Below are 19,883 nucleotides of genomic sequence, written 5' to 3'. Positions count from 1 at the left end.
TGCTGCTCCCTCGAAGGGCTGGGTCGAGCGCATATGTGCCTTTCTTCCATGAACCTATTTTTCTTCTCCCAATCCGGCCCCAGCCTCACTTTTTTCCCTTGGGCTCCTTCTTACCTAAAGAGCAGTCCAACACCCCGCAGAATCTGTTTCAATCTCCCTGGCTAGCTTCCATATTTGACTTATTCCTCCAGTTCCCTTTCTCAATTTTGTCCTTTTTAGAATTCTCTACCAAACATTTCTGTATCATCTCTCTCTCTCTCTCTTTTTTTTTTAAATGCTTTTTAGGGCCATGCCTGTGGCATATGGAGGTTCCCAGGCCAGGGGTTGAATTTGAGCTGTAGCTGCCGGCCTATGCCACAGCCACAGCAATGCAGGATCTGAGCCTTGTCTGAGACCTACACCACAGTCCACGGCAACACCAGATCCCTAACCACTGAGCAACACCAGATCCCTAACCCACTGAGTGGGGCCAGGGATTGAACCTGCAGCCTCATGGTTACTAGTCAGATTTGTTTCCGCTGCACCACAGAATTCCTCTTTGCCTCTTTCTTGACCCACACCTGCCCACCCCCTCCCCCACTGCTATTTATTATTGCCACAATCAAGCAAACATTATGTGAATTCTATCCAAGAGGAGAGCTGGCTGTTTTAGGACTAGGAAAAGTTGAGTCCAGAACCTTCAGATATTTGAAATCTGGAGGAGCCCCATGAGAGGAGATGTCAACCTTATTTTGTCTTTTGCCTTTGTTTATACTTTGGTTAAGAATCTTGGGGATTTCCTGTTGTGGCTCAGTAGTAACAACCCGACTAGTATCCATGAGGATGCAGGTTGGGTCCCTGGCCTCACTCCGTGGATTAAGGATCCGGCATTGCCATAAGCTGTGGTGTAGGTGGCAAACAAAGCTCAGATCCTGCGTTGCTGTGGCTGTGGTGTAGGCCAGCAGCTATAGCTCTGATTGTCTCCTAGCCTGGGAACTTCCATATGCCACAGATGTGGCCTTAAGAAGACCAAAAAGAAATCTTGGTGTCTGGAATCTTAAGGACAAAATGCTATCAGAAGCCCAGAGAAAATTGGAAGCCAAATTTTCCTGCTTGCCTTATTTTCTATCAGTACTCTCCTTCTTTTGTAATATGTACATAACACTTTCTCTGACCCAGGAGTTAGAAAAATTCATCTTTGCTCTTATTCCTAGAAACCCTAGTGCATCGACCATCAAAACATCTCCCCTTTGGGGGGAAGAAACTTGAATTATAGAAACTCAAATCTCAAGAATGGTTGACATTATGTGCACTAGAAGTGTGTAAATTTCAAGTTAGCTGTCAGCTTCTTCTTTGCACTTCCCTGCTGAGCTACATTAGAGAAGAGTACAGGTAGACAGAACAGACAGTTTTAATGGATTACAGACTAGAAGAAAGAAGAGAGTAAATGGTGGATGGAAGGAAGGAAGGACAAACAGTCGCTGTGGACATAGTCCGAAATAAGCATGTAGGCATCTCTGGTTTCTCTTGATGGGGGGGTTATGTGTTCCATCTCTGAGTGTGATACCTGGGTTCTGGTCTGACCTGAGAACAAATCTGGGTACAAAGCCCAGCTCTTCCCGAGCGGCCAGGCCCAGAATATGCTCTTTTCCCATCTGCTCCACACTGAGAGCGCAGAGGCTGGAAAACAGATGTGACTCTAGTCTGGGGAGAAGGGGGGGGGGAGAAAAGGCGCGGGAGGTGGGGGTGGGGAAGAAACAAAGGCAGACGCAAGGCAGAGCTAAGGCAGGACTTAGAATAGGGAGCCTCGAGCTGCAGTCATGTTTTCCATGGAGTACAGACAGATGGAGAAACTGAACCCACGCCAATCGTTTGGCAGGGGCAGCAATGACCTCAACGTGCTGGCCTGGCCCGAGACTATAGCTGAAGAAAGCCTCCCTAGGCGGTAGGAGGGGGCACTCTCCTGGGGTCTGGGGTGGGGGGCGTCTGAAGTGAGGGCGGTGAAAATGGGAACAGAATGTTCAGAGACAAGACCAAGGGAGGAGGCAGGCAGGGAGCAAGAGCAGAAACCACCATATATTCTTGTTGGGCGTGGAAGCAGGTAGTCTCTTTCAAAGTACTTTGGTTGATTCCTTGTTGAAAAGGAAGAGAGGTAGTCTCTTTCTTCCCGTTCAGGTCCCCACTTTTTTTCAGTCTCGGCCCCAGCTTTAGGGATCCTCCGATTTCCTTTCTCGTTTGTCATTCAATTACATCAAGCCCACATCGGCACGGATGGTCAGGAATGAGCAACCACCATCCAGAGATGCGAGCCTGCACCCTTTTCTCGCTGACCCTGAGGAAGAACTCAGTCCACACACATCCCACACAGGCTGCATCTCCCATGGGGTCGAGGACACAGCAAAGTCCTCCATGAAACTGACAGGTGGGTGCGGAAGGACTCAGGTCTGAGATACCCAGGGAAACTTGTAGTTTTCAAAAGAGGTCTCCCAGAAGTTCCTGTTGTGGCGCAGTGGTTAACGAATCCGACTAGGAACCATGAGGTTGCGGGTTCGATCCCTGGCCTTCTCAGTGGGTTAAGGATCCGGTGTTGCTGTGGCTGTGGTGTAGGTCCGATTGGACCCCGAGTCTGGGAATGTCCATATGCCTCGGGTGTGGCCCTGAAAAGACAAAAGAAAAAAGAAAAAAAAAAGAGGTCTCCCATCAGTGAAAGAGGCGTAAAGTGCAAAGAAAGAGAAGGGAGGCCGAAAGGCGACACGGCTTGCTGCTTTATTCTCTGTTTACCGGCCTGTAAAGAGTACAGCCATTAGTTGAAGGCCTCTGGGCAAACATACAGAAACGTTATTACTACAGTCCAACTAAATTAGATCCAGGGCCTAAACACACACGGACACACATACACACACAATCCTGTAAAAGGAAGAGAAGAAAGGAGGGAGGAGGGTTATATGAGGTGGGGCGGGTGGGGGTGGGGAGTGGTGTGTGTAGAGGAATGAAGCAATAAAGTAGTAACAGCCAAACTTGAGAGATGGACCCCGTGGAGGACTGAGGAGCCAACAAACATATGTCCTCAGCGAACTTGGACTAGGGAAAACTTCCTGCTTCTTAGTAACCCACACCTCTCCAATACTCTGTTCCTCAAGCCTCCCTGCACTTGTTTCTGTTCCGTCCTTTCTGAAATATCCTTTTCGCAACTTCAGTAAATAAATGCTTAAGTCCATCAAAACCCAGCCCAGGAGTTCCCACTGTGGTTCAGCGAGTCTTTGTGAGAATGTGGGTTCGATCCCAGGTCTTGAGCTCAACGGGATGCAGCTCAGATCTGGTGTGGCCACAACTGTGACTGCAGCTCAGATCCCCTCGCCTGGGAACTTGCATATGCTATAAGTGCAGTCATAAAAAGAAAAAGAAAAAAAAAAAAACAAAACAGACTATATGCTGCTCTTCGTGGTTCTTTTTGTTTCTGAAGAGTTAACCATTCATTCTCTCTACTGAACTATCTGTTTTTTTTGTTTGTTTGTTTGTTTTGCTTTTTAGGGCCGCACCCGAGGGATATGGAAATACCCAGGCTAGGAGTCGAATCGGAGCTACAGCTGCAGGCCTACGCCACAGCCACAGCAACATTAGACCCTCAACCCACTAAGCGAGCCCTGGGATCGAACCTGAAACCCCATGGTTCCTAGTCGGATTCATTTCTGCTGCGCCACAACTGTTTATCTCTGTTTTTTAAAAAATAATTATGGCATCAGCTTTATTATATTCTTTCTCACTTTTTTCTTTTTAAATTTTCTGGCTACGCTCACCAGGAACCGGTGCCAGAGCAGTGACAACACAAGAGTCCTTAACCTGCTGAGCCACCAGGGAACTCCTATATTCTTTTATTTGTGTTCTCCATTAGACTGAGAGGGTCTTGATCATCACAGAAGCTAAGTCTTACCCATTTCTGGTTAGTACAGAACAATGGGTCTTTTGGATTGGGATGAAGACTGGGAACTTGGAATCGAAACACGCAAAAACTGATTAAATGCAAACAGGTAGAGGCTAAAGTCCTAGAGAAGAAAGTAGTTAGAGAGGCAATGGGAGCATGGCCAGTGAAACAAGTATTTTGATCCAATATATGAGGTGAAAAGAACTAAAGGAAACAGGAGGAGGAAATGAGCAGTTATTCAAGAAACAAAGGCGTAAGGGCTATAAAATCAGCACATGTGAAAAAGATAAGCTATGACGGAGTTCCCTTTGTGGCTCAGCGGTTGACAAACCTGACTAGCATCCATGAGAATGCGGGTTTGATCCTGGCTTCACTTAGTGGGTCGGGGATCTGCGTTGCCGTGAGCTGTGGTGTGGGTCACAGATTTGGCTCCGATCCCGCGTTGCTGTGACTGTGGCATAGGCTGGCAGCTGTAGCTCCAACTCAACCCCTGGCCTGGGAACCTGCATATGCAAAGTTCAGTCTTCTGCAACCTCAGGCACTGTTGGCCAGTCCTGCCTTTTTTGAAATGTTCCCTTTCCTTAGCATCTCTGACATCAGTTCCCACATTTTCCTCTTAGCATTTCTCGGCATCTTTTTAAATTTTTCTTCTCCTGCTTACCCTTAAATGCAGGTCGTTTTCAAGGTTCTTAACCTAGCCACCTCTCTTTACTATACCCCAATCCTGTGTCTTTGTTTACCATCTGTTTACCATCTGTTTGCTTTATGTTCCCAGCTCAATACCCCAGTCTAATCTACATCCTGAAGGTGCCTTAGCACATCTCTAATGGAATGTCCTATTGGCATCTTCCCCCCTCCTTTTCCCCCCTTATTTATTTATTTATTTATTTATTGTCTTTTTGCTATTTCTTTGGGCCGCTTCCGCGGCATATGGAGGTTCCCAGGCTAGGGGTCTAATCGGAGCTGTAGCCACCGGCCTATGCCAGAGCCACAGCAACGCGGGATCCGAGCCGCGTCTGCGAGCTACACCACAGCTCACGGCAACGCCGGATGGTTAACCCACTGAGCAAGGGCAGGGACCGAACCCGCAACCTCATGGTTCCTAGTCGGATACGTTAACCACTGCGCCACGACAGGAACTCCCTTCCCCCTTTTTTAAAAGCTTGATTGAGATACAGTGGATTAGCAAGGTTTTGATAATTTCTGCTGTACATAAAAGTGATTCAGTTTTTCTGAGCTTGGTGATTCTTTTTCCACATAGATGATCACAGAAGATTGGGTGGAGTTCCCTATGTTGTACAGCAGGCCCCTGTTGGCCAATCATTCCATAGACCTCAGTGTGCAGGTGCCAGTCGCAAATCCTCAAGTGGACTCATCCCCCCCCCCCCCGGTCCCTCCATTGTAAATCATTTAGCTTAGGCGTTTAAGCAGAGAGAGGGGAAGCTAAAGTACAGACACCCGGGAATGATCACTAAGAGACTCCTGTGCTCCTCTCAACTTCTGTCACCCCTTAGGCTCTAGAACCACACCAGCTCTGCCTGAATCCAGAGCAGCAAAATGGATCCTCACATCCTGCCTCTCTTTTACTTGGTTTTAAATTCAAGTCTCAGGAGTTCCCGTTGTGGCGCAGTGGTTAACGAATCCGACTAGGAACCATGAGGTTGTGGGTTTGATCCCTGCCCTTGCTCAGTGGGTTCAGGACCCGGCGTTGCCTTGAGCTGTGGTGTAGGTTGCAGACTCAGCTCGGCTCCTGCATTGCTGTGGCTCTGGCATAGGCTGGTAGCTACAGCTCCGATTAGACCCCTAGCCTGGGAACCTCCATATGCCGCGGGTGTGGGCCTAGAAAAGACAAAAATAATAAGTGCATTTGGTTCCTGGAACCAAACATTCAAACCCTAGTATGGGAGCACCTAGGGTCTGCCCCTTTTAGTTTTCCATCCTCTGGAATACAGGAAAATGCACAAGAAGGAAGTTTTGTGGTTTTTGCTTTGTTCCCAGACTAGGAGTCTAATGGGAGCTGTTGCAGCTGGTCTATACCACAGCCACGGCAAAACTAGATCCGAGCCGTGTCTGTGACCTACACCACAGCGCATGGCAACGCCGGATCCTTAACCCACCGAGCAAGGTCAGCGATGGAACCTATCCCCTTGTGGATACTAGTCAGGTTCAAGATTCTGCTGAGCCACAATGGGAACTCCCAACAAGGAGGTCTGAATAAATGTTAGTTAATTGCCTTATCTATGGGTCTGTGAAACTGAGTCATCTTCCTTGCCATGCATCCAGGTCCTAGGCTATCACACTGTGACTGACAACCTTGGGTCTCAACAAAACACACACACACACACACACACCCTTCCATTGCCAAAATTCTTTTTGTTTTTTTTTTTTATTTTCAAATTTTTATTGAAGTATAGTTGATTTACAATGTTGTGTTAGTTTCAGGGATTTTATGAACCAAGTGAAATAAGAAATAGGTACACAAGTTAGGCGTTTAAGAAAAGGTAGGGGATTGGCAGTATCGTGAATGTCAGTGTCATGACCAATTCCCAATGTCCTGGCCAACCTACCCACAAGCTATTTACTCAACACCTAAAATGTACTGGTAATCACGGCTAAGGTGGGCTGCTAGCTTCCTATCCCTACGCCAACTCTCTGAAGTGAGCAGCGTTATCCCCACTTTACAGATGAAGAAACTGATGCTTAGAAAGTTTAGGTAACTTGTCTGAGTTATAGAAGCATTTGAACTACAGCCACTCTCACTTTGGCCACTAGCTCTTAAGCACTATTGAGCAGTTGCTATGTACCAGGAGCTGTGCTAACGATGCTATGAGTATTAATCTACGGAGTCTTTACAACTAATCTATGAAATGAGTGCTGTTATTGCCCCCATTTACAGAAGCCCTATTTCCAGCCACAAGGTCACAGAGCTAATACATCCTGGAGCTAAGATTTACCCCACACCACCTTACTCCAGAGTTCACACCCTTAACCCTCACACTGAAATGCTAGGCTTTAAGGAGCTGCTAAAGTCAGCCTCCAAATAACCATGGGAGGGGAGGGGGATGCATTCATCAATGATAACTTCTTATTGGAGTTCCCTTCATGGCTCAGCGGTTAACGAACCCAACTAGGATCCATGAGGATGCGGGTTCAATCCCTGGCCTCACTCAGTGGGTTAAGGATCGGGTGTGGCCATGAACTGTCGTGTAGGTCACAGACGTGGCTCGGATCCCATGTTACTCTGGCTGTGGCGTAGGCTAGCAGCTGTAGTGGGAACTTCCATATGCCGTGGATGCGACCCTGCCAAAATTCTTTTGATCTTACTTCCTTAATAATCTTTCATATCCTTCTGTTTTCTCAGTTTCCATCATCATTTCAATTCGGTTCAGCCCAGTCATTGTTCTAACAGAATCTTAACTGGTCTCCCAGCTCCAGTGTTTCCCCACCTTTCATTTGGTTTTTTTAGGGTCATATGGAAGTTCCCCCACCTTAATTTCTAGTAGCTAAGAAATTAATTTCTAACAGCGAACGCTGAGGGTAATATTTCTAGCATTACTCCACTTAGGTCACTATGGCTCAGAAACATTAAAAACTCTTTACTATCCTTAGGATATGGATGGAAATTCTTAGTTCATCTCTCAGCAGTGCTGCAACGCCCCCTCCAATACATTTGCACTTTGCTTTCGAGCAATACTGAAGTCAGTTTTGCAAAAGCTTCAGGGGCTCTTGCTTCTAAGCCACTGTCCATACTGCATTCTTTTTTTGGTTTTTTTTTGGCTTTTTGCCTTTTCACCTTTTCGAGGGCCGCTTCTCACGGCATATGGAGGTTCCCAGGCTAGGGGTTGAATCGGAGCTGTAGTCACCGGCCTACGCCAGAGCCACAGCAACGCGGGGGATCCGAACCGCGTCTGCAACCTACACAACAGCTCACGGCAACGCCGGATCCTTAACCCGCTGAGCAAGGCCAGGGATCAAACCTGCAACCTCATCATTCCTAGTCAGATTCGTTAACCACTAAGCCACGATGGGAACTCCGTACTGCGTTCTATTTGCAATAACTCCACCATAGTCCTTAATTCGGCACAATGCCTCTGTTCATCTGGCTTATTTATTTATTTACTTATTTCCCACTGTACAGCATGGGGATCAAGTTATTCTTACATGTATACATTTTTTTCCCCACTCTTTGTTCTGTTGCAATATGAATATCTAGACATAATTCTCATATCTGGCTAATTTCTACTCATCCTTTCCAACTCAGCTTGGGCAATATCTCCTTTGAATTATTTCCCTGAGTGTCTTTTCACTACCACATGGGCTTTTTGTGGGCAGATGTCTTATTTACTGCTGATTTCCAAAGCCAAGCACAGGGACACATCAGAAAGATGCGCTGTGGGCGGAGAGGATGTATTTCCTAAAGTTGGACACAAGAGGGCAACAAACCACGTCTTTAGATCAGTGTTGCGGTTTGTTGCCTTTTCCTACACCCCCATTTACTATTCTAATTGACTGTTGATGTAGCACAACCCCTCTAATGACTCAGAACTGCACTTCATTTATATTCTGGCCAACTTCTCAGTGCTGGCACTTTACTATGTACTGGTAATTTAGAAAGATGAATCAGGCACAATTCCTACATTCAAGGAATCAAGAATCTGGTGGGAAAGAGAAGCGATTCTGAACTTTCTTTATTCCCTGACATAGAAGAAACGAATGTTCATCAGTAGCACTAGCTGCTTAAGAGGGTAGAAATGTCAACTTGGGTGCAAATAACCAACCCCGATAATTCTATCTGAAGTAATTCTAGGGTAGCTGGAGAAGTATGCCCCATCTTAAGCCCAGTTTTCCCCTCTGGTTCTTCTTTTTAGAGCAGTTCAAAGCCAAGTTGAGTGGAAAGTACAGAGAATTCCCATATACTCCCTACCACACTTACCCACATCCTTCCCCTCTATCAACATCCGGTACCACAGAGGTCCATTGTTATAACGAGTGCATTAGGGCTCACTCTCACTGTTGTACCTTGTTCTTTTTATTTTATTTTTTTGCCTGCCCCTCATTCCCAGGCCAGGGATCGAACCTGGGCCACAGCAGATCCTTAACTGCTAGGCCACTAGGGAACTCCTGTTGTACACTGCATTTTGTACATACGAATACAAATTCCCTGCCCTAAAAGTACTCTGTGCTCTGCCTACTAACCCTTCCTTTCCCTCTAAGCCCTAGCCACAACTGATCTTTTTACTGCCTCATGGTTTTGTCTTTTTCTAGACTATATGGTTGGAATCATAAAGTATGTAGGGTTTTGTTTTGTTTTCCCAAGATTGGCTTCTTTCACTTAGTTATAGGCATTTATGTTTCCTCTGATTTTCATGGTGTCGCAATTCATTTCTTTTTAGTGCTGAACTAATGTTATTCCATTTTCTGGGTGTAAAACGGTTAAATCATGTATTCACCTACCAAAGAACATTTTGATTGTTTCCAAGTTTGGGCAATTATGAAACTGTGATAAGCATCCACATGCAATGAACATAATTTTTTCCTTTGAGTAAATGCTTAGTTTTGTAAGAAACCACCAGGAGTTCCCTGGTGGGTCAGTAGATTAAGGATCTGGGTCGTCACTCCTATGGCACAGGTTCAATCCCTGGACACAAGAGGGCAACAAACCACCTCTTTAGATCAGTGTTGCGAACTTCCAAGTGTTTTTCTTTTCTTTCTTTTCTATTTTTTATGGCCACACCCACGGCATATGGAAATTCCCAGGCTAGGGGTTGAATTGGAACTGTAGGTGCTGGCTTACACCTCAGCCGCTTGGGATCCGAGCTGTATCTGACCTGCACTACAGGTCACAGGAACGCCAGATCCTTAAGCCACTGAGTGAGGTCAGGGATTAAACCTGCATCCTCATAAATACCAGTTGGGTTCATTAACCACTGAGCCACAACGGGAACTCCCGCAAGAGTTTTTACAGGAGTTTTTGCATTAGGTCTATGACATATTTTGAGTTAAATTTTTTGAGAAGGGCATCAAGTCTGTATCTAGATTCTTTTTTTTTTTTTGTCTTCTCAGGGTTGAACCTGCAGCCTATGGAAGTTCCCAGGCTAGGGTTTGAATCAGAGCTATAGCCGCTGGCATACGCCACAGCTACAGCAACTCAGGATCCGAGCTTCGTCTGAGACCTACACCACAGCAACGCCAGATCCCCAACACACTGATTGAGACCAGGGATCGAACCCATATCCTCATGGACCCTAGTCGGGTTCGTTAACCTCTGAGCCATGAAGGGAACACTTAGATTCTTTTTTTTTTTTTTTTAATGTGGATGTCCAGTTCTTCCTGCGCCTTTTGTTGAAAAGACTGTCTTTGCTCCATCGTATTGCCTTTTTTCCTTTGTTCGAGTTTAGGTAACTGTTTTTATGTGGGTCTGTTGTCTTTGGGGGGGCCCTTTGTTGTACCTACCTCTGATCTATTTGTTTACTCTTTCACCACTACCACACTGTCTTAATTACTGTGGCTTTCTAGTGTTTGATGCATAGCAAGCCAAATGCTGAGACACAGAGGTTTGCAGCAGAGAGGGTTTATTCATGAGGCAGCCAAGCGAGGAGAACAAAGCTGAAATCCACCACCCCAGAGATGAATGGCTCCGCATATTTAAGAGGTAAAGAGGCAGGGTGGCCTGAGGTGTGGGGAAAGAGATTGGAGGCAAGATAAAGGTGAGGTGTTTGGCACAGACGCATCTGAATTACATGCTTCTTCAGGTTCAGAAAATTGTGGCATCAGCATGATCTGAGGATGGAACTTTTGGCCCTCTGGTGTCATAAGGTCATCAAACAGGCCCAGTTGAATAGTCTAGTGGTTTGAACTGAACAAGACTAACTCCCTGTTTCTGAAAAACAATTCAAGCAATTGTTACCATGTACGTCAGAGGTGTTATCTATGGGGGCTGTTGAATAAATCTTACAGATGTTTTGTTTCATCTACATGAAGCTTGGCAGGTATGCAATTCCCAGGAACAATTAAAGTGAGCTTGATCAGTGAAGGTAGGTTACAGGTTATTAGTTATTAAGCAAGTTACAATTTAAGGGATCTAACCCATGGCTGTTACTATAGGAAATCTTGAAGTCATAGTCCAAATTGGTTCTTCTCCAAATTGTGTTTTCCCTTCTGGGTCTGGGTAATTTTGTTGATATCCACAAAGTAACTAGCTGTGATTTTGATTGGGATGGTATTGAATCAATTAGAAAGAACAGACATCTCGACAATACTGAGGCTTCCTATCCAAAAACATGGAATATTCACTCATGGAGGATTTTGCAGCCTATGGAAGTTCCCGGGCTAGGGGTCAAATCAGAGCTGCAGCTGCCTGCCTGGGCCACAGCCACAGAAATGCCAGATCCTCACCCTCAAGTTTACTGATTGGGTTTGTTAAACGCTGAGCCACAACAGGAATTCCTCATTGCATTTTTCGCATTTTTGTTTTTTTCAGAGTTTTCTAAGTTTTTGTATATAGTTGGTTAGTTTTACACCTAGGTAGTTCATTTTGTTGGGACTCCTGGAAGTAGAGCATGCATAAGTGATTTGTTTTTTGTATGCTAATGAGATGACTGGTGGCTAGGGACTCCGGGACAGTCTGTGGATGAATGCTGGTTGCCAGGGCAACTAACCATGTGACCAGAGGACTGGGAACTTTCAACCCTATCCCCACTTTCAGGGATGCGAAATTGTTAATGGACAGTGAGTTAATCAATCATCTCTATGCTGTACAAGTCTCCATAAAAGTCATGTAAGGAAGGGGTTTGGAGAGATTTTTGGTTTGGTGAACACCTCCAAGTGCTAAAAGGGTGAAGTGTGCTAAAAGGGTGAAGTGAGACTCTGATCTTCTTCCTCATGCTTTGCCCTATGCATCCCTTCCATTTCACTGGTCCTGAATTTACAGCTTTTATAATAAATAGGTCATAATTAATAAGTTAAGCACTTTACTGCGTTTTGTGAACCGATCTAACAAGTTATTGAACTTGAGGAGGGCATTACAAGAACCCTTGATTTATAGCCAGTTGGTCATAAATACAGGAGGCAGAACTTGTAACTGGCATCTCTGTTGGAATCAAATTCTAAGGCCTGAACTTGAGAGATCTGACAATAACTCCAGGTAGAATGTATCAGAACAGAACTGCTTTTTGTCTTTTCTAGGGCTGCCCCCACGGCATATGGAGGTTCCCAGGCTAGGGGTCCAATCGGAGCTGTAGCCGCAGGCCTACACGAGAGCCACAGCAACTCAGGATCCGAGCTGCGTCTGCGACCTACACCACAGTTCGTGGCAACGCCGGATCCTTAACCCACTGAGCAGGCCAGGGATCGAACCCGCAACCTCATGGTTCCTAGTTGAATTCGTTAACCACTGAGCCATGACGGGAACTCCGGTATTGTGTTTTTAATTTCAAATTCCACTTGTGCATTGCTAGTATATACTAAAGTGATTGAATTTTGCATAATAACCTTGTGTTCTGCATCATTATGATCGATTATTAGTTCCAGGAGGTCTTTTTCTTTTTCTTTTTTCTTTTTAAGGCCACACCTATGGCATATGGAAGTTCACAGGCTAAGGAGTGAATCTAAGCTGCATTTGCAATCTACCCTGCAGTTTGTGGCAATGCCAGATCCTTAAACCACTGAGCAAGGGCAGTGATCAAACCCGAATCCTCAGGGCCACTGTGTCGGGTTATTAACCCAATAAGCCACAACGGGAACTCTCAGAAGGTTTTGTTTTTGTCAGTTCTTTCAGATTTTCTATGTAAATGGTCATGTCATCTGCAAACAAAGACTTATTTCTTCTTTCTCAATCAATACAACTTTTCTTATCTTACTGCAACAGCTAGACTTCTAGTATAATGTTGAAAATGGTGAAATAGGACATACTTGCCTTGTTCAAGATCATAGTAGGAAAGTATGATGCTAGCTATGGGGTTTTTAAAAATGTTACTTTTTTTTTTTAGCTATCGGTTTTGATAAATGTTCTCTATTTCTACTCCTGAGAGTTTTCATCAGAAATGAATGTTGAATTTTTGCCAAAGCCCTTTCTGCATCTATCGGAAAAATCATGCAATTTTTCTTTTCTTTTTGGGGGGGGGGGCTGCACTTATGGCATATGGAAGTTACCAGGTTAGGGGTTGAATCGGAGCTGCAGCTGCTGGCTTACACCACAGCCACAGCAATGCCGGGTCCTTAACCCACTGAGCAAGGCCAGGGATCGAACCCACATCCTCATGGATACTAGTCAGATTTGTTTCTGTTGAGCCACAGCAGGAACTCCTTTTAATGCTACGGATTATATTTGAATGTTGAACTAAGAAATGAGATAGAATTCTTAGACGTTGTTGGATTTGATTTGTGAATACTTTGTTGAGGATTTTTTTTTGGCATACACATTCATGAAAGATAACTGGTCTTTTATTTTTTGTAATGTCAGTATCTGGTGTAATGTTTCGTGAGGGAGTAATGTTGAATGAGAGAGGGAGTTGTCCCTCTGCTTCTATCCACTGAAAGAGCTTATAGAGAGTTGGTTTCATTGATTTTGGCTCTAATTCTTATTCCCTTTGCTATAATTGGATTTTTTTAACCACTTTTTTTTCCTATGGTGAAAAATTCTTGAGCTTAGAAATTTCTTGTTTCATATGTGCATTCAGTGACAAATTTCCCACTCCACACTGTTTTTTCTGTTGCCTACAAAGTAGTGCCAAACTGGAAGTGGCTAGGTGCACTCCACCAACTGGATCTTGGGAAGAGACTTTTGTAGAAAAAAGGTAGAAGCAAAGTTTAAAGCTGTTTGTGATTGGCTATCCTTAGGTTTCAATTTTGTAATCCTGAGGCATTTACAGGTTTATATTTTGGTTTGCTTGGAATGAGAGAGACCTCAATCTAATGGCTTCTTGTTTAATTAATGTCACTTAATATAATTAACTAAAATGAATTTCTCCCAGAGTTCCTGTTGTGGCACAGGGGAAACGAATCTGACTAGGAACCATGAGGTTTGGGTTTGATCCCTGGTCTTGCTCAATGGGTTAAGGATCTGGTGTTGCTGTGAGCTGTGGTGTAGGTCGGTCGCAGACACAGCTTGGATCCCTCATTGCTGTGGCTGTGGCGTAGGCCAGCAGCTACAGCTCTGATTGGACCCCTAGCCTGGGAACTTCCATATGCCGTGGGTGTGGCCCTGAAAAGCAAAAAAAAAAAAAAAAAAAAAAAAAAAAAAAAAAAAAAAAATTAATTTCTCCCTTTTGACACTAAAGATTGAAAAGTTTGGTACTCAGTCACCATCAGAGTTAAGTTGCTCTTGCCTCATTTTGAAACTGATTAGGATGTCAGCTTCTATTTTCTAAGCACAGTGAGATCATCTGATGTACTGCTGATAGCTGTGAATACACATTTCAGACCTTTAGGAGAACACAGTGAACCAAGAAAATAGTGATGATGGCTATTAGGAGGATAATACCAAGGTTAAAGTATATTTCTTAATCGGGACCTCCCAGGAACCAAACCCAGTTGTTATCAAATAAATCAGAATGTACCTAAAGTGTCATCAATCTGCTTTAGCCAAGTGGCTTTTTATTAATCTCTTGTATTAGGTCTAATACCAGCAGTGTTGATCTAGGTTGTGTCATTTGCTATGACACCTTCCTCCTTATTTAGCTGATAAGCAATTCTGTTATCTAAAACCACCCTAGCAAGAAAGTCTAGGGATTCTTGTGCAACTGTGGCCTTATAGATTCAGGGATGATTGCCAAACTTAAGGCCCTGACAGGAAGTGACATTTTTTATTCACCTGGCAAGGCTGCCAGGAATCCTGCAAACAGGATAACAGGCCAGTTTTTCCCAAGAGGCTTTATTGGTTCCACAAAGTCAACCTTCATTTTCCTCTGGGCTTTAAATTTCTTTGAGACCTGCTGTTCTCTTCTTCTGAGTATACTTGTTTTTAACTCCTCAAAGAATTGGGTGAGATCTCTCCCTAAATGAGATCAAGAGGCTGACCCACCCACTTAACCACATTATCTTCAATTTATTTCTTTATATCAGGGAGATTTCTAACTATGATGGAAATCCAGATTCCCATGTTCCAGATTTAGAGCTGTGTGTTTTTGGAATGTTTTTGTAAATGCTTCCTCAATGGCCTGAGAATGTTTTTCTTTCCCTCTGGGTACATAGTTTCATTTTAGTTTAGGAGAGAATGCCTTTAAAAAGTGGCTAAACATAAGGCTTTGAATATCAGCTTCCAATTAGGTCAACTTCTGACCAAAGAGCTACCTAAAAAAAAAATTTTTTTTTTGTTAGGGTTCAGCTGTGACTAGTAGATCTTCTTGGATGCAAGAGGTGGCTGGCCACTAAGAGGGTGCAAAAGATACTGCCTTTCCAAGATTCAGAGTCACATCCAAAAATAGCCAAAAGAGAGAATCAGTCAGAAGAAGCCTAGCCACAATTATGTCTGGCTGTATTTTGGGGCCCCCAGTCTGAGGCCTGAGCTGCCTACACAAGAACAAATACCCTGAATGCCCCAGGCAGGCAGAGAGCCAAGCCTGGTTCTGAGACACAAAATAAGACAATGAGGTAGCTGTTCCAGTAAGAGCAAGGATGGATAACGAGTGGGTATCCCAAAACCAAATTCATAAGATCATGAACTTGGAAAAGAAGAGACCAGGTGAAATTTTACCTTCCTCTCTTGACCAGGCATCACAGATAGGGGAGAGCTGACCTGGGTAAGAATTCTCACCCTTTGGCGGCTTCTGCCAGTTTCCCCAGGGTCCTGTCTGAAGACTCAGGAGAAAATGGGGTATTCCAGCAGGTCCGGTCACTAGAAACTTCAGGGAGGAAAATGAATTTCCCCTCTATTCTTGGTAGTGAGTGCTTGGCTGAGAACCCTTTTTCTCTAGGGTACCTCTTCAATGGATCTAGGTTAAAGGTTTCCCACTGGGACCTCTGTAATTCAAGATTATCTTTGATGAGGTTAACATTCTTGTTCAGCCTTAAAGCAAAAATTGTATTCACCAGAGGCCGCACCCTGGCGCCAGTCCAGTTTAAATCAGTCCCAGTCTGACTCCTGACCCAGTTCAGTTTGGACTCAGTTTGACTCTGGCTAGTTTCTGGACCCAGTCTGCTCAGGTAAAGGCTGAGAGCTAGGATCCAAGAGGGACTCACCTAAGACCAAGAGAAGAGCAGTGAACTCAGTGGGTTAAGTGGGTACCTTCCTCCGGTTCCTCATTGCTCCTGGGGCCGCCTCTGATTCCCTCTTCTGAAAACAGACCAGTTAAAGGAGATATGTGTATATATATATATATATATATATATTTTTTTTTTTTTTCCCCCGGCCGTCCCTCGATGTTTGGAGTTCCCAGACCAGGGATCAGCTCTGTGATCTGATCAGTTGTGACCTACACTACAACTGCGGCAATGTGGGATCTGTAACCCACTGTGCCTGGCTGGGCGTGGAACCTGCATCCTTGGCACTGCGGAGATGCCTCTGATCCTGCTGTGCCACAGCAGGAACTGCATATTACAATTTCTTTTAAAAGAATTTATGTGAAAAGGAGTTCCTGTTGTGGCTCAGTGGTAACAAACCTGACTAGGATCCATGAGGATGCAGGTTTGATCCCTGGCCTCACTTGGTTAAGGATCTGGCGTTGCCGAGAGCCGTGGTGTAGGTGACAGACGCTGCTCAGATCTGGAGTTGTTGTGGCTGTGGTGTAGGCTGGCAGCTGTAGCTCCAATTCAACCACTAGTCTGGGAACCTCCATATGCCGTGGGTACGGCTCTAAAAAGCAAAAAGAAAGAGAGAGAGAAGGTAGGAAGGAAGGAAAAGAATTTAAGTGAACAAAAACCAATTCTAGTTGGGCAACACCAAACTGAAAAGTGGTTTGGAGCACTCATTCATGCGAACTGGGGAGGAACTTTCATGGGGCAAGGTGGATGCAAGGAAATTTTACTGATGGGCTGGAACCAAAAGCTTAATTGGAAGTTTGTGACTGGTTGTTCTTAGGTTGTCATTTATAACCTTGAGCCATCTACAGGCTGGTTTTTTTTGTTTGTTTGTTTTGTTTTTGTCTTTTTGCCTTTTCTAGGGCCGCTCCCTCGGCATATGGAGGTTCCCAGGCTAGGGGTCCAATCAGAGCTGTAGCCGCCAGCCTAAGCCAGAGCCACAGCAATGCGGGATCCGAGCCGCGTCTGCAACCTACACAGCAACGCCGGGTCCTTAACACACTAAGCAAGGGCAGGGATCGAACCCGCAACCTCATGGTTCCTAGTCGGATTCGTTAACCACTGCACCACGACAGGAACTCCATACAGGCTGGTTTTGGTCTGCTTTTGTAGGCTGCCTCAGCCACAGAGCTGATTCAGTCCACTGGCCCCCCTTTTCATAAAGTAATAATAAAATTTAACATTTTATTCAGCTTCAGGGAGGGCTCCGTGATAGTACTGTGGAGAAATTAGTGTTTATCAAACTGTAGTGCATCAAAATTAATATCCAATGAATATCAAAATGAAGGTTTTGTTCTTTTTGGTTTTGGCCCAGGGCATGTGAAATTCCTGGAACAGAGATCGAACCCAAGTCATAGCAGCGACCAGAGCCGCTGCAGTGACAATGATGGATCCCTAGCCCTCTGGCCACAAGAAAACTCCAAAATAAATGTTCTTGAGCTTCTTGGGGATTTTAACCTGTATGACTGTGGTGGGAGTAAGAATCTGTGCTTTGTAAATACCTCCAGGTTTTCTTACTAAATGTAGGCCTTACTAAATATAGACTGTTTCTCAAAGGACCATGTAACAGAATCCCCTGAGGATATGACCGACAGATGAAATATAGGATAGTCAGGTAAATCTGAATCTCACATATGCAACAGATACATTTTTAGCATATCTCAAAATGGCAATATTTGGAACAAATCATCTCTGTTCTTTTAACTGAAACTCAAATGTACTTTCTTTCTAAGCATCATTTTCAAACTAGCCATTTAAGTCTTTCTCGGGGGGGCAGATATTTATGATTTCCTGTCTGTTTTATCTTTTTTGGAAACTTCAAAATATACAGTCTCATCAGGAGATTATTAAAGAGAATGACCTCTGAATCTCCTAGTGATCTTTTTTTTTTTTTTTTTTTTTGTCTTTTTGCCTTTTCTAGGGCCACTCCTGAGGCATATGGAGGCTCCCAGGCTAGGGGTCTAATCAGAGCTGTAGCTACCAGCCTACACCAGAGCCACAGTAACGCTGGATCCAAGTCGCTTCTGGGACCTACACCACAGCTCATGGCAACACCAGATCCTTAACCTACTGAGCAAGGCCAGGGATCAAACCGGACCCACAACCTCATGGTTCCTAGTTGGATTTGTTTCCGCTGCCCCATGATGGGAGCTCCCAATCTTTCATTCTATGATCTTTTTTCCGTTTCTCTTTTTACTTTCACAACTCCTCCATTGCATCTCTCCTGTTCTCCCCCTTCCTCTGAAGCCTGTGTCTCTGCTTTTGTTCAAGTTATCTCTCACTGACATATCTACCGGGGCTTTCTCTCTTCCCCATCCTTCCCTTCTGTTTTCTTTTTTCTCATTTTCCTTCTCCCCAAACCTTCCCTGTCAAAATTAAGATTTGTAAAAACAAGTTAGGGCACTAGGGACCAGCCCACAGTATTGTGTTCCAGAAGGAGATTCTGTTCTTTGGCTGGAACTGGTTCCCAGTTAGGGGAAAAGAGTTTCAAGACACAATTGCTTTGCCTGAGTATCTGTTGGGAGGGTGATGGATGGCACTGCAGAACTGCCGGAAAAGGAGGGGAGTCCTTGCCAGGCGGTGTGAGGGGAGGAGGTGGCTGGGAGAAAGAACCAGTCAGAAAGAGCTAGCAAAGGGGCGGAGAATGCCCTGCCTGGATTTGCTGCCTGCAAGACCTTTCTGCAGATACTGTGTCTTTGTGAGCTGGCTGCAGAGGCCATGTGCATGCGGGATGTATGTAAATGTGTATGTTGCTTATTTCAGATCATGGGTCTGTGCGAACTGCTGACTGCCAGAAACCGGAATGTATTGTTGAAAGGATTTTGCAGTCAGAGTGCTTGTTTGTGGTTGTGTGGTATGTGTGACTGACTTTTTGCCAAATGTGCTCTTCTGATTCCAGCTCTGAAAGTTTAGTGGGAGTCTGGCTGACTAAGCCAAGACACAACAAAGTCAGAAGGGAAATATGGGGGCAACCTGAGAATAGATAGAAGACAGAAGCTGTTGCAATCAGAGGGGGAAGAAAAGGAGATTTGGAGAAAGGGGAGATGAGTGAGAAAACAGAAGATCAACAATAAAAATTCCTCCCTCAGAAAAGGAAGGAATTTGAAAGAAGAGGGAAAGAAAAGCAACATTCTTCCAGATGTAGGCACTACATAAGTATCCCTAGTTCTTTTGGTACCTAGCTGAGTTATTTCCCAGTTTTTCTCTCTTGTTTCTTTCTAGACACGGTTTATCTCGACATATATATATATATATATATATATATATTTTTTTTTTTTTTTTGTCTTTTTTTGCTATTTCTTTGGGCCACTTCTGTGGCATATGGAGGTTCCCAGGCTAGGGGTCGAATTGGAGCTGTAGCCCCCGGCCCATGCCAGAGCCACGGCAACGCCGGATCGTTAACCCAATGAGCAAGGGCAGGGACCGAACCCGCAACCTCATGGTTCCTAGTCAGATTCGTTAACCACTGCGCCACGATGGGAACTCCTCGACATATATATTACACATATATTTTGATTACACCAGAGGATATGTACAAACAATTATCCAGGAGGGAATATTACCAGTTCTTAAATTAGAAAGAGGGTTGTTGTTGTTAGACAGGAGAGCATTTGGACATAATGGAAAGGCATTCAGTTTTGATCAGAGATTAATTGAATAGGTTTAGACAATTTTTTTAGTAATTAAAATAGTACATTTCAAAAGCAGGAATGTTGAAATACATCCTATCTCCACATTCTGAATATGG

The 19,883-nt window shown here is 44.5% G+C and overlaps 1 protein-coding gene across 2 annotated transcripts in view; it reads left to right on the top strand.

The window, feature by feature from the left end:
- The window catches only part of RIMKLB (ribosomal modification protein rimK like family member B), a 110,653-nt gene that overhangs the window by 50,683 nt on the left and 40,087 nt on the right, over positions 1–19,883 (top strand). The gene's annotated exons all lie outside the window — the stretch shown is intronic.

Source organism: Sus scrofa, chromosome 5 (assembly GCF_054392235.1).
Source record: "Sus scrofa isolate SSC_HxYL_T2T_F1_AM1 chromosome 5, Sscrofa_HxYL_maternal_Yorkshire_Landrace_v2.0, whole genome shotgun sequence".
NCBI classification, from domain to species: Eukaryota; Metazoa; Chordata; class Mammalia; order Artiodactyla; family Suidae; genus Sus; species Sus scrofa.
The sequence above is the reverse complement of the archived record's forward strand: the minus strand, read 5'-3'. Positions and strand labels throughout refer to the sequence as shown.